Source organism: Manis javanica, chromosome 12, assembly GCF_040802235.1.
Source record: "Manis javanica isolate MJ-LG chromosome 12, MJ_LKY, whole genome shotgun sequence".
NCBI lineage: Eukaryota > Metazoa > Chordata > Mammalia > Pholidota > Manidae > Manis > Manis javanica.
Window position 1 is genome coordinate 45,243,519 of NC_133167.1, and position 8,273 is coordinate 45,251,791.

Sequence of the window (8,273 nt, forward strand, 5' to 3'; positions counted from 1 at the left end):
TTTTTTCTTTTCAGTTTTTATAATTAATAAGAAAAGAATGGAAACAAAAACATGATTTTGATTTTTAAAAAAATCCTTCCTGAGCACATAAATTTATGGACTAACCTGAGAACCTAAGATTATTTCATTGTTTCAGTTGAATGGCAATTCTATACTTTAATGTAAGGTTCTGGGAACAGCACCCATTCACACTAGACATGACCAAATACTAGCCACCAATTAGAGAGAGAAGAAGAGTGGTTAAGACCATGAGGTCTGGAACCAGAGGGCCAGGATTCAAGTCTTCGTTCTATCATTTGATGGCAGTAGACCTTGGGCACAATACTTTGGCAATCTATGCCTTGGTTTTGGAGTTTCCTATCTGCAAACAAAGATAATAATATTTCCTAGGGCTTTTGGGAAGATTAAATGAGTTTACACATGAGTAATTAATAATGTACATGGCACATGGCAAACCCTCAAAGAAATTAGCTAAATAATCTCAGCAACATCAAGCCACCCTTTAAAAGAGGGTGCTCTTGTATGAGTGCCTTGTGGAAAGACTGACCCTTTGCTGACTTTGGGAGGAAATGCTGCTGCAGGGAAGGCAAACTCTCCTCTTTTAGGCAAAAGAAGTTACTTGTCCCTCAGGGTTGTTAAGATAGTGTGTCCAAGAATGCCCCCTTCATCTAACAATGTCAAGGGCCAGAGCGTAAAGTTGACAAGAAATACATATTTACCCCAATAAAACTTCCAAGTTCCGAGGTATTTAGTTAACTGTGAGCTTAATGAAATTCTGTTGAACACATTTAAAATATAGCAATGTACTTACTTCATATCACATGAATGCTGTATAAAGTATACTTCATTCTAGGCAATTGCCCAAACAAAAATCATACCTAAATTTCTAAAACAAATATATAAATTATATTTTTTGCCTTAGCTAGTAAAGTATGTTGGCATTTTAAACAAAGATTTAAAACCAAAACATTTCATTGAAAATAAATTTTTAAAGAAGACATGTACAATGATTATGCACACTTATGAATGAGTGTGTTACTGTAATATTAGGTTTCCATTATCTAAGTAAAGGAGTAAAGAAGTCTCCTATTTTGTCTTACATTTGAGAGTAACTACAGAATTGAACAAAAAAAACACAATTTTGTATTGATGACATTCTTTTCCTATAGTTTTAAATCCACCTTATTTTCATGTATATTATTTCATATATATTTATACATAAATATATTAACATTTATTCTTTTCTAATACTTATCAAAACTGATTTTCCTTTTAAATTATTGCGAGAAAGCAGACAAAATTGAAGCTCATGTACAAAATATATGCATAATTGGCCTCAGGTTAATTAAATGATATAGGTTTATATTAATAATCATTTGTAAAATTTATAAAATCAGTACTTGGCTATAAGAACAAATTTATCCTAGTTTTGATTGATAAAATCACATTTGTGTGCTCATGAATATGCTAATATCCTCCCTACAACAAAGATGTAAAGAGACGGGCACCCTTATAAACAAGCTAGTTGCTATTTTACTGTATCACTGCTATTTTTTATACCAAATGACATACTCAGGAGACACTATAGTTTTATGAGAAACACAGTTGAGCTCAGGTTAACCTAAACTTGGGTAGAAAATAATGACAAATTTATACAAAAGCTTATGCCATATTGTCATTTTTAATAAAAAAATATGTTCCATGTTAAGAGGAATAAAAATTTCTCTGAAAATTGGACTCCATACATCAAGTTCAATAAAGTATAGAGATATAGTCTCAATACCCTAGGGGTGGGCTTATTTATTTATTTAGATTTATGTTGGGTTGAGTTGAGATTTTTGTCTTATTAATTAGTAGTAAGGTAGAAAACATCATACATTTAATTAAAACCATGAAGGAATAAAAAGACAAAAATTATTTTACATTTAAAAACATTAATACACTATTTTGACCATTTTTGCAAACAATAATATACTGACATGTTAGGTTTGAATACCATATTTTAAGTAAACAAACTAATGTAAAAGAAAAAGGAAGAAACAGGTTCTAGGAAAATATTTGCAACTTATCATCTGATAATAATACTTGTAAGCTAGGACTCTCTTGTCCCTCCTGGCATTAGCCAGGAGCTCTGTCCTCTCGCTTTATCTCTAAATAAAAGCCTCTCACTTGCTCTCCTAAAAAAAAAAAAAAAAAAATCTATGAATGGTCAACAAACATATAAAAAGATTATCAACAACAGCAAAAAATAATACTTGTAAACTAACAAATATAGACTTAGACCGTAACTCGTTCACAGTCAGTGATTCTGTTTTATTTCTAATAATAAGACTTCTATTGTATCTTTAATAATTAATTTCTCTTTTTGTAAAAATAACTTATTAAATTAAAAAATTCATTGATTGTAAGTTCACTCAAATATGGGAAAATGCAGATTATTTAATTTAATCTGATTTAGTGAACAATATTATAATCCTAATTAGACATAGATAATCTGGATTTATTGAGGGCTTTTCTGTTTAAATTGTAGACAATAGAATACATAAAAAAGATTATTATTTAAATAGTTTTGTTGATTAAATTATCATATATCTAATCATGTTTTTAAAAATTATACTAGCTGAATATTTATATTCCAAATTTTATAATTAAATGTATTTTACCTATTGTTCTCAATTTTACACTAGTTAAGATTTTATCTCTTCAAAATTAAAAGCCAACTTATAAGTAGGTAAAGTAAAAATAAGGTGTGAAAACTATTCAGATACTTTGTCATAAGAACTATTGATGGAAGAATTTGGGCAGGAATGGTTGTCTATATAAATAAATGGGAAAATGATTGAAATATCTGGTTAGTATACAGACATGATCTTGTGTTTCTGGTAAATTTTTATTTTCTACCTAATTGCATCAGAACATTTTCTTATATTAAATGAGGGGATTAATTGAAATAATTAAACAATGCATTATATAGAAATACTTTTGTAGAAAAAGAGCTTTCCTAAGAAATTATAAATGTTTATAGTTCATGTAAGAACTTCAAAACTAGACATAGACAAATGTTTTAATTATCTGTGTATTGCTTTTCCATCTCAAGTGTATTCTCTACATTGATGCTCTGATATTCTCTTATCTTTAAAGTAAGCCAACTCTAAAATATAATTATTATTTCAAACTTTCAATTCCTTCTCAAATAATGTCTTTGCCTAATGACCCTCAATATTCATTTCCTAGTGTTTTCAACCATATTTTTTTTAATAAAGATTATGAATCCTACTATTAGTCCAGTTATAAAAATTCAATTAAATTTTGCAAGAAAATTGTGTGGTTTTAGTTAGCAGTTAAATAAAAAATTAAAGAGAAGTTTGGGAGCTCCTTATTATAAAATTTGATATTAATTTAATATAATACCTCCCTTCTAAGAAAATAATATAAATTTAAAAATACATTATTTTAATTTTAGCTACCAACCCATGGCATTGGGTTAGACATGTAACATGTTCTACAACATTTCCTTCTCTAATTACCTAATTGGCTATTTACAAAGTCACATTCTAAAAACATTTTTTCCATTTCTACACATGTGTCAGAGAACTTAATAGAATTAGTGATTGAAAGGTGGTAGGAAATCAGCCACATTATTTTTAAAGAATCACAAAAATAAGACTTAATTGAAGTTTCCATTATTTGGAGTAATTTGTGGAAAAATTGAGGAGAAAATTATGAAGGAGTTACTCAGAATGAGTTTGTAGTCTGCTGTTAATGTGCCAGATTATGGGTGATTAAGTATAGGATTTCACCACTGAAGGACATTTTGCAGAGTATAATTTCACTAAGGTAAAATAATATATTGTAAATGATGTCAATCAATGTAATTTCAACCTAAATCTGACATCTAATTATTTTTAGCAACAAATTTGTGATATCTCTTTACCAACAATTTATTAAGTAGACACTAGTTTCTTAAATTATCCAGGACAGTCTGTGCTGTTGAAAGAAGCATTAACAGATGTTTCATCTCAACACTTCAGTAAATTTTATCCTGGAAATTCTTATTTTTAAATACACACTTTCATGTTTCTGCTTAATAATCTAAAAACCTTTGTTTTTGGAAAACTTTTGTTACTTTTCATTATCCAAATTACCCCTATATCATATCCTCCCCACTAAAACGTGCAGATGGATAGCAAACATTGAAGTAACACATTCTGTTAGCAAAAGAGTTTTGAAATCAGAGTTAGTATAGAAATCCCAATGTTTTCTCAACGCTAACTGTTTTGGTTTTTTTCCTTTGTAGCCCACCCCATGATCCAATACGGTGGAAACAATTCAGGATTAGCAAAAGGGAGACTTAAACAATGAAACAATGAAAATTCCTTTAGTTCAGTAGTTAGAGATACATGCGCAAATAGAGGTAAAAGGCAAAGAAGACAAATACAATAAATCCAAAGCGATTTTTTAAAAATTCTCCATTGTGTTCAACTACAGAGTGAGTGAAACTCAGACCCCAGAAATAGTTACTCTTTCACCTTTTTCTTAGAGTACTGATCACATGGAAAGTTTAAAGACCCTTCCTGGGGGAAAAATGTTTTCCAGCTGTCAAAATTCAAGCTTAGCTAATAGTAGAGCTCATTTTAAAAGACATTGTTCATTAAGGTATTTGTTCAGAAGTATTCCCTTTAATCCATTTATATTTTTATTACATGCTAAATTTATTTTCTAGAATATCACTGTATATGATATTATCTAGTAGTAATAGATTTTGTATATATCTTGGGGTAGTATACTATAGTTTCTCTAACATGAATAAATGAGAATATGTTTCAACATATTTCAGTGTTACCAACTAAATTCTATAGTAGAAACACTGCCAAGCTACATGAGAATGCTACTCAAAATAAATATATTTATTTTGAATAAGGCACTTACCCAACACAGCTCCTAGGGAAATTCTTAGTAAAAACAGTTTTAGGATGGAATTTGATTTCCTGAGATTCCTCAGAAGAGATTTACCCCCAGGCAAGGTAGGCAAGGGTGAAATTCTTGCAATATGATCCTCCAGGCAGGGTGAGATCCAGTCAGCAGAGCTTGATGATCCTAAAGCAGGAGGTGACACTCTCTGCTGGAGGGAGAGGGTTGTTCTGAGTGGATTGGAAGTGTTGTCACATTGTATGTGCTCAGCAGCAGAGGGGAGACATCAGAGCTTCCTGTTACATCACTCTGACCCCGCCTGCAGTCAGTGTTAGGTTACTTTCTTTCTCAAGTGGCATTCTCCAGGAAAGCAGCACTCCTTTCTCTCCCGGACAAGAGCAACAAACAGCCTGAACAGACAGAGATCATATGCTGTATGAATACATTGTTAACAGCAAAAGCTGGCTGGATTTCACCTTGACTGAGTTGCTGTTAGAACTTACCAAACAGAGCTGCTGGTTATTTGAAGGGAATCTTAATATAATATTCTGCTCAAAGAATTAAAGGAATTAAGGGAGTGTGTATGTGTGTGTGTGTGTGTGTTGAATTATATTTTACAAAGCATTGAAGAAATTTTTTTATCGAATATAACTTTGTTCATAAATGAATACAGGAAAATAATAACTGTGTATATCATAATTAATTCTATGATCAGCTCTTATTAATTTGGAGCTCTGGTAATCAGAGCTATTCCCTGATCTGTTTTCCACAATTAAATGATGAAACTTTATCTTGTAGGTTTTTAAATGTTTTTTTTACTTTGCTTATGATAATGTGTATATTTGTCATTAAAAAATTGCTTGTGTATGTGTTGGATGTGTATTCATATACATATATATAGAATTATTTTTCATTACATACTTATATATATATAAGTATATATATTAGAGAAAACCTTTTGAGAACATACTCAAAAATATAAAATAATTGAACATGTTTTTAAATATTTGACTTAATTATATTATCACCTATGAAATAAAAAAGTAATCTATGTGAAATTTATACATAATTATACATAAATCAACATAGCCTCAACAAAAATACAGATAATTTATAAATATAATATTATGAAACAATGTAAAATATATAACATTAATTTTTTAGAAAAAGTTTTGCCACAAAACATAATTTTCTTCTACTTGTATTTAATAAATCATTGGAAATTATCAGGGGAAGAAATTCTTTAATCTGAAAAGCACTTGTCTTTTGATAACATGGTAAATGTGTGAGATACAACAATAATTGTAATTGCTGACATCTAAACAGCACTAAAAGTTAATGTATCTGGGCATCAGTTTTCTTATCTGTAAACTAGAATATTCTAGATGAATCCAGTAATATCTAAAGTCCCTAATATCTACAAGACTTTGAATCATAAATTATGTAACATTTAGAAATATACAAGATATTGTGATAATCATTCAACTTTTAGTAAATTGAGATTAGGGGCACTGAGAAATTGGTTCATTACTGCAATTCAGAAACAAAACGAGATGCTCACACTCCTTGTAGACTAACAAAGGAAGGCAAGGCAACACAAGTTAAAGGGATATCATGTTTCTGTAGCAGCATACTCCCGTTGAATTTTAATTACCTCGATCCATGGAAGCAAACCATTACACAGTCACTGATTTTAAGGTCAGTATGGTCAAGGTCAATAAAAATTAACATAAAAATAGGACACATACTAATCTCTAGCAATTAAAAACTTGTAAGAAACTGAGTTTTACCTATTTGGTTTTTGAGAGAGAAAATAATGAGAGGAGATAAACTGCCAAGCTATAGAATATTATGTTTCTAGTTAGGGCTTGGTTTTTCTTTGTTCTAGGAGACTGGTGAGATGTACCTCATTTTGGGTTATTTCCTTCAACCCATGAGAAGAAAAGTCAGTATTGCAGATTATGAGTGGCTCCACAATGACTCTTTACTCAGAATACTGACATGGATATTTAGGTGAAAGCTTCACTGGCCTCTACTGTGGGGGAAGCACACTGCTCAGGGAACCCTGAAGGAAGAAATGGAAAGCCCTGGGATTCGACCAAGAGACATAAAATTCCAGTTCTGGTTCTGATTCTTTGTAGTGTGACCTTTGACAAAATTTTAGGTCTTGGTGTTCCCACCTTGAAGTTCAGAACAATCAAATACTAGATTTTAATATGCAAATTCTTCATGTCTTCTCATCTCCCATGCTTGATATAATACTTGACTCTTAGAAAGAGATCAATAAATAGCTTTTGAACTTAAGTTATGGAAAAAAAAAAAAACTTTTCCCAATAGGTTTACAGAAGTATTGATATATTTTTTCCCAAAGAGTCATTGATTTCTTTTGCCTAAAACTAGTAAAATCTAGGGAATGAAAAAAATGTATACTCTGAATTTGTCATAGACTCTTAAACCACTGCTTTCTCTCCTTTACTATTCATCAAGTGGTATACTAAATGGGAAGGCTTAATAGCAATTTTAACATTTATATTTAAATTATTGATCAGACACCTGGTTATAGTCCATGAAGACTCTTGGAAAATTTTTATCCTATCATCTGTAAGCCTATTTAGAAATAACAGGCAAGCTGCATCCCATTGATCAGATCCTTAAGAGCTGACATTTTATAAATTTCAAATGAAATAAATGGCATGAGGACTTCCAGGGAGACACTCTGGGTATGAAGAGATAAGTGGCAAGATGGGTAATGCAAACTTCTCATGTATACACTGAAAAATTTTGACAAATATTTGGGAAAATGTGTAGAACAAAGTGAAATTTCAATAATCACTGAGGTGATTCTTAGTCAATGTGGCATTAATCAATACATTAATTCACCCTTATGTATTTTATATATATCTAAATAACCTTTCTTTACAACAGATTGGGAACATTTTCAATCATTTAATAAGCAGTGATCAAGACTGTATTTTAAACTAGATACTGTACTGGTTGTAAGGAAAAATAAAATGTGTCCTGTGATCTAGTTGTTTACAGCCACAGATTGACTAGCATGTGAAGAATCAAGTGCCAAATTCTCTGCAGTTAGCAGCTAATGCTGCCAACACAGTCTGCATGTAACCATGCAGAGTATTGTCAATAACGTTTTCTAGAAGAAGGAATGATGTGAAATGAAAGATGCCTATTTCAAGAATCTTATACACAGGATTGTGCCTACATTTATGGTCTTATGTAAGGCTCACAAGTGCCTTAATCCTCCAGTAATGAGTACCCATTACCATCGGAAATGCACTTGGACCCACTCTCAGAAGGAGGCTAAGTCAGGATCTCTGAAAACTGTTTATATCATTTGACCAATT

General features: G+C 30.9%; 1 protein-coding gene across 4 annotated transcripts in view; it reads right to left on the reverse strand.

The window, feature by feature from the left end:
• CALCRL (calcitonin receptor like receptor) overlaps window positions 1-5,171 on the reverse strand; it is a 105,329-nt gene extending 100,158 nt beyond the window's left edge. For all 4 annotated transcript variants that reach the window (XM_037000368.2, XM_073218553.1, XM_037000366.2 and 1 more), the window contains exon 1: window positions 4,930-5,171. The gene's annotated coding sequence lies outside the window, so the exon portion shown is untranslated. The remainder of the gene's footprint in view (window positions 1-4,929) is intronic.
• Window positions 5,172-8,273: the final 3,102 nt, after the last annotated feature.